Genomic DNA, 7,895 nt, shown 5'->3' with positions numbered 1-7,895 from the left:
TATGTTTTGGCCCCATTGTCACCATTTCTTCCTTATAGCATTTAAAGGGTTAATTGAGAGTAAATATGCATCAGGTCATTTTTTGTGCTCAAGCTTTTAGACTCATCTAGTAGGCTTAAACTATCACATGCAATATTCTACCATCTTATTAAGCTTATGTTATAGAAATGAGAGGAACTACTGATTATTTGCACTTAGAAGCCTAAAAGGAGAATCTGAATCTTAACTAGTAATTAAGAAGGCCCAAACTACACTTTAAAGAAAGCATCTGTTATTTGGGCATGCCATTTTCCCTTTTCTCTTTGTGAAGAATAGCCTTGAATTTAATTGTACATTATAATTGCACATTATTCCTTTTGAAACTGCTAAATTATTCTTGTAATTCTCTCTTTGTGTGTCTCTTCATTTTTAGCCAAACTATTTTTTCACCAATACATTCTTACTGATTCTTTAATTAAAATATTTTTGTTTCTTCTTGAAAATGGCTAAATAGTTAACGCCTCATTCTGCACTGTTGGGAAGGAGACATAAGAGATTTTATTTAAAAAAAAATTTTTTTTTTCATTGAAACAGAAAACAAACCTTAAGTTCATTCAATGCTCTCTTCATTCTGCAAGCAAGCATACACTTTCACAAAGAAAGAGCACTGCAATGACAATGTACCTTATGCAGACACTAGTGCTTCAGATGAAGGTTAATGGATTGAATTGCAAGAATACCAGTGGACAGACTGTAATTTGGAATGTCTAATGAAAGCCCGCAGTAGGACATGAAGAGAAAACATCTGCTTGTTCACAGTAATGGCTGTCTTTCATTCTCTCTATGTATTTTTGTTCTGTTTTAATAGGCCATTTATAAAAATCACATATGCTCATTAATCTCGGGTTATATGAAAAATGTAAGGCCATGTTGAATTTCAATAAAGAAATTTCCTCTTTTTAACCTTCTTTCAAACAAAAGTTTGAACCAGTGATGCATTATATACTAAATGTTGCTTACTGCTATTCTACAATGGAAATTATACAAATGTCAAGTGTTTCTTTGATTTCTAATAAGTACCTATTTTACTAAATCTTATGACTAAATATATTTATTGAAACATTGGTTAGTACCACCAGAAATACTGTAGATGCATTAAATAAAATGAAGAAACACATCATGACCCATGGGCTCATGTCTTACATTGATGTTACTAATAGTGTTCTTCTCAGTTTTCACTAACAAGATGAGGACTTTTAGGATAGACGCAGTAGGCAGGATTCTAAGATGATCTGTAAGATCACAGCTCCCTTGTATAAATTTCCCGTATGATCGCCTACCCGTGAATGCGGGCATTACCTGTGAATACAATGAGGTTGAGTAACGGACCAGTAGGCTTTGAGTAATGAGAATGAAGATGATCTTGGGTCAGTTTTAAAGGAGGCTTTTAAAGGAGATAAAGTGTCAGAGTGCTCCTGCCTGAGGAAGCAACATTTGAGTTGGGAACGGACTATAGGAGGCACGTAACAAGTAACGGGGAGTGGAGTTGAGGCAGCCTCTAAAGGAAGATCTGCTTCTAAGCTCATTCACGGTCTCAGCAGGATTCAGCTTCTTGCGGTTGTGAGATTGTTTCCTCCTTGGCTCTCAATGGGAAATAACTCTCAGCTCACTTGTTTATCCTTCATCATCTCCATTCTCTATACTCCATACTGTCTTCACAGCATCTTTTATCCCTTCTCTCTCTTTTCCACTAATCTAAAAACACTTCCACTGTCCATCAGAACCCAAACATTATATATCCCCAACCTCTTCTCTGAAAGCTTTTCTCACAATTTTTGCTTGACTTTTAACAAAAGACATTGATGCTTCAACCTCTTTTAAAGGGGAGCTTTATCCTCTTCCAACAGCCTCCAGATCAACGTGATTGCAAAGAGCATGTGTCTTCTTTGCTCATCATTCATTTCAGATAATTTTTTCTTCCTCCTTTTTAAAACCCTCCAGGCTTGAATCACATGTCATCAGACTATATCACTCATTGCACCTCATTGTTTCTGTCATTTACTAACAGCAAAAGACCAACATTTTTGTTTCTGTCTTCATATTATTCTCATATCCTTTTTTTTTTATTTTGACAATTTAGATATACATATAGAAATCTTACACCACAATCTCTAAGTCCCATGAAGTTTTCTCCACCTATGATTTTGTTACCATCTCTGCCTCAATCATTCACCTAGCCTCTGGGTCATATCGTAGATATATACAATATAATTATGCAAACATATCTCATTTTATTACTTTATTTTATCTGATTATCGTCAACTACTTTCCCAGTGACAACTTTTAGAATTCCAACAATCCTTCGAAACTACTAGGGACCATAATCTATTTATTCCTCAAGCTTTAACTAACCCTCATGTCTTCTCTTCCATTCTTATCAACTTTACATTTCATGGTCAACCATTATAACCTCACTTATATACTCTCAATCATCATTCCTGTACTCTCTTGCCAAATTATAGCATTGCCAAAATCAAACATTTGTCTACTTTGCTTGCATAATGTGGCTGCAAGGGACTGGAGAAAAACACCGAATCACAATGACTGTCTCACTTCCAGTATGTGACCATGACCTCAATGTGCCTGGAGCTCTGCTCAGAAGCCACAGCTTGTTTCTCCAGCTGAGTCTTGTTCTTTCTTCAAGAAAACGAATCCATCTTTCCTATTCTCTCTTCAGCCTTTCAATACTTTCTCATCCTCACTGTCAGATGATGGCCTTGCTTCTCTTTTTACTGAAAAACTTGAAGCAATCATAACAGAATCTTCCCAGATAGTCGTCACGCATCTACCCAGATCTTCTAGAATCTGTATCTATATCTTCTTCCTTATATCCCTTTCCAAAGGGTAAGCTAATATATTTCTACCTAAAATAATATACCTCCTCTTGCCAAATGAAAGGTGTATATATATGTATATATAATATATGTGATATACTTATTATATATATTTTATCACTCTATACATACATGCATGCATGCATGCATACGTAATCTTGTTCTCATTTCCCAAACTGGTTACTGGCCATATTTATCTTCCATTTACAGCAAAAGCCTTTAAAATACCTTATCTTTATTGTTGCTGATTTCCCTCTCCATTCCCCATTCTTTCATCAACTTGGTATAAACAACCTTTCCCTTCAATTCCAATAAAATTGTTGTAAGTTCATCAGTGGTCTTCAGTGTGTACACTGTGACTCAATGTTTGTCTCTCTCTTCCTTTAGATCTGCACTTACTCCTTAGTTATCTATTTTCACACCTTGCACACCATATGGAGGCTAATATTCTCAACATGGCCCTTGTGAATTCTGAACTTGCATGCCCAACCACCTACAGAAACTTCAAATTTAACATGCCTGAAATAGAACTGTTTCTTCAAACTTATCCCACTTGTAGTTCATCTTAGTTGATGGTAGATCCATCCTGTACAGTGCTTAGGCCAAACACGTAGGAGTTGTCACTGCCTCCTCTATTTATAATTGTTAATTAGCCTGCAAATCCCTTCAGGTTGACCGAATGTCTAGGATTACCATGGATTGAGGGGTACAGGAAGAGGAAGGGTTTCCAGGGCCAAGACAGCAACGACAGCAGACAAAGTGAGATGGCTACTTACTCTGGAGCATCCGATCCCCGTACGTCTCCCAGGTCACTTCCCCCTAGTCTCTCCCTCTCTCACCCGACTCTGGCATCACAGGGCTCCTTGCTGTCTCTCACGCATGTCAAATATTTTTTTCATCCTGCTGCTCTACTGCCTGGAGTATTATTTTAAATGACTAGCACCTTCATTTCTCTACAAGCCTGCTCAAACATCTACTCAGTGGTGCCACCTCTGACAATCCGATTAAGTAGTACACAACTCCTCTCTCCGCACTTTGAATCTACCTTTTTGTCTTGGGCCTTGAGCATAAGCATGGCCATAATCAAAAGCTGTTTGGAAAAAAAAGTTGTAACAATTTTTATGTGATATACAAAGTGAACAACTATTATTCTTAGTTTTTACATATATATGCAAAAATATGTATATGTTTAAATAAAACGAGTTTAGATATTTTATAGATGAGAAATGACTTCTGCATCAATCATGTTTAATCTAAAAATGTTTATATTTCACATACATATAACTTTTCAGTGTTCTTGCCACATGTGTTTCAGGGGAGACACAGAGAGTTAGTTCAGTTTTAGTAACAATCACACCATCTACAAAAACTTGGTGAGTTTTACACAGTTATAATGCCAGTTATCCAACTTGTCTTGAAGGGTTCCACTACTGTCTCCTGGTTCTTCCTCCAAACTAATGACGTCTATTCTGCAAGTTTTTTAGAGTGCTCTCTCTTGATCTAACTAGATAGTTTCAGTAAGTTATTTCGGAAAACATATAGTAAAAAAATTAAGTGACGATTCAACAAATGTAGTTAACAAGAATTCACAAAACTAAACTGAAGTGACAGCAACATAAAAAGCCATGAAGAAATTTAAGTAGATTAAAACAATAATAAAAATATCAAACACTGCCACTTAAACACTGTTGAGAATAAGATTTTAACAAGTCGACCATGCTTCCTAAATCCAAAGGTGATAAATCTTGAAAAACTATATTCTAGCTCTAGAATCACTAAAACATTTTATGTTGGAAACAACTTCTATGGTCACAAAATTTTGATAAGTCTGAATTAATCTATCTAATTTGTTGCAAAATTTCTCATATCATTTCACATTAATTCATGTTATGAAGATACAAGAGAGGAATTAATTTGGTTGAATTTCACAAATTTGTCTGTCCAGGAAGTCCTGCTTTCCCACCAACACCTTATTATTATTATTATTATTTTTTTTTAGATCAATGGAGTAACTAGAGTTCTTAAAAAAAAAGAAGAAGAAGAAGAACTCTTTAGTCACTGTTGTTCCAGAATGTTAAGGAAGAAATATCACCATTCCTTTATTTCTCTTGTCTCTTCAAGCCACATAAACTCTCAAGACGCTAGATAGAATGCAAGGTAATAAAAGGATTGAAAGGAAATCCCTTCCTAAATGTTTTATTGTTTCACCTGGAGAATACGCACTAGTTCTCAGAGATTCCGCTGCTTCAATTTTAAAATTATTAAAGAAAGGTTATCTTGAGAGGAGCCTTAACTCTTGATCAATGGAAGAGATCTGAACGTGCCATTTATTTTGGAGTGGGTTGGCCAGCAGTGCTTTTCAATCAGATAGAAACATAAAAGATTTCTGAAGACTAATGCTGGTTGAGGAAGATAAATCAGAGAGAGGGTAAATTTATATTTGTGCCAAGGATATAAGTGCTCTCTTCTTTGGCAGGGGACTATCGGTTTTCTTAATCAGAATGCATTTTATTGTATAAATAAAGCCTAATAGGTGACATAGGAAAAAGGATATTAAATAGGTATTTTCTTGCTTGTCAGTAAAATTAAAACTAACCATTAGTTGAACTTCACTTACTATAAAAGTAGCTCAGTTAACATTTGTTGCTAATTAGCTATGATTCTTAAGTGAGGTATCAAAGTATTCAACCAATAAAATAGATCTCTTGGAAGACTTTAATCTCTACAGAAGGAAAACACAATGTGGTTTATTCAATTATATCAGCTGAATATAGTAAAAGATATATAAACAGAAAACATATATTGTGTTTATATTATATCATATTGTATTATTATATGTACTAGATGCATGGATAAGACAGTATATTAGGTGCTATTGAAAATAAACATAAGATAGAAAAATTAACTATAGGAAGAAGCATGTGATTCCTATAATTATAAATGTAACTGATTTGTGAGCACTAATTAATATCACTTTCAACTCCAAGTATTTAACCGACTAATAAATTACTATAGAGTCAGTTAAGAAATATCAGAGATTTTTTTCCTGATAAAACTGAATTGGAGAATAATATCGAAATGTAAATTGGGAACATTCAGTACACTTTTTTAAAAATTTGGTTTTCCCTTTGGACATGCTCACACAATTAACTTCCTACCAAGGGTCACCACTCTATCTCTCTCTCTCTCAGCCAAGACCTCAATTGATTTCTAGGTAATAAGTTCATTACTATCCATAGAAATGTGAGATGATCTGTCTGCATGTAACAAAAGCAATTGTTCACTTTCTAGCTCTGATTCCAAAGAGTATGTGTGTGCATACACCACAGGCTTGCTCATGAGTATTTACTTACTCACATGAATGTATATAGTACGTGATCTATACTTAATAGTTTATTCGTTATTAAAGCAAAATTTTACCAATCACAAATATAAAAGGTTAACTTTTACTTTCTTAGTAAAGCTGTCTGCATTTATTCCCCTCAGTTTTACCTCCTAGGATATTCATAACTTGAGCACATTAAATTAAGTTACTGAGTATTTAGCATAGTAACATGACAATGACGAATGCTCAGAATAAGTGGATGCATTTATACCCATCAGTTCCTCAACTGCTCTTTAAATGCTTTTAATATTTCTTGGTTGAGACTGTGGAACAAATAAATATTTAGTGCTATAAATGAGATAACAGTAAGTCATATGTATCATAACTGCTCACTGATGCCAGTGTGTGCTTTCAAGTGTGACTATGACCATGTCACTTGCCTTAAAATTCTTCACTGGCTCGCTGTCTTTCAGGATAAACTTAAAGCATCCAAGTAAAGACTGACCTGACTGCTTTGTCTTCCCCTTCTGCCTCTTTACTCTTTTTTTAATAAATCATATGTATTGAGCTGTGTTCTTATTGAAGACAGGAGATTTCATTCAAATTATTTTAAGCAGAAAAGGAAGTTATTTTTAAAAGCCCCTCAAATATGCACAAATAGTGCTAAAAAAAAAAAAGACATAAAAAAGTGTACCAAAATCCTTCTCTCTTACTATTCACACACACGCGTGTGCGTGCGCGCGCGCGCACACACACACACACACACACGAGAAAGAAACTCTAACTAGATCAGAGATCTAAATAAAACTAAAATAGGCCAAAAGCATAAGCAATGAAAGGACTGATAAACTTGACATAGTCAAAAGTTAACCAAATGTCTACTCTCCAAAGTCAGTGAAACCAAAAAGGAAAGGCAGGAGACAGAATGCAAGAAAATATTTGTCCAAATACACATCAAACAAAGATCTTGTATCTTAAACATAGAAATAATTCTTGGAGTTCAATTATAAGATAAACAACCTGACTTTAAAGAAATGTACAAAGCTTTTAGCAGCACTTAACATACACACATACACACACACACACACACACACACACATAAAGCATACCCGCTAAACTTAAGAAATTTATTAAGTGTTATTGAGAAAGCAGAACACTTGACCTCTTATTCACTGTTGGTATGAATATGGTACAATTAATTGGGAAATACTGCTTGAAAGTTTTTTATAAAGTTAAAAATGCACATAAACAAGCAGTGATTCAAGTCCAAGTTATTTACTCAAGGGATATATAAAAATTTGACCACACAAAGCTTACAGCCCTACAAAGTTTATATACCATGCAACAGAAGAATCTGTGTTAGACTGGTTGTCAGAGAAAGCCTCTACAGAAATACTTTTAACCTGAAGCCTGACTGGCAGGAAGAAATAACTCATACAAAAGCTGGGACAAAGTGTTGGATGCTAAAGAAGTAGCTCGAACAAAGGCTTTCAGATGGGAACAAGGTTGGCCTGCACGAAGGCAGATACCGATATAGAAGAAGCCTGGATGATTATGACAGGCAGTGGTTATGAGAAGCGAAGAAGCCATATCCAAGAGGACTTACAGCCCTGATGACTTCACTTTGATAAAAATAGTTACTTTCATGTAGAAAAAGTGAGTATATTTTAAAGCAATAAAATGGAAAAAGTCTTCTA

Source organism: Pteropus alecto, unplaced genomic scaffold (genome assembly GCF_000325575.1).
Source record: "Pteropus alecto unplaced genomic scaffold, ASM32557v1 scaffold65, whole genome shotgun sequence".
Classification (NCBI taxonomy): Eukaryota; Metazoa; Chordata; class Mammalia; order Chiroptera; family Pteropodidae; genus Pteropus; species Pteropus alecto.
The sequence above is the reverse complement of the archived record's forward strand: the minus strand, read 5'-3'. Positions refer to the sequence as shown.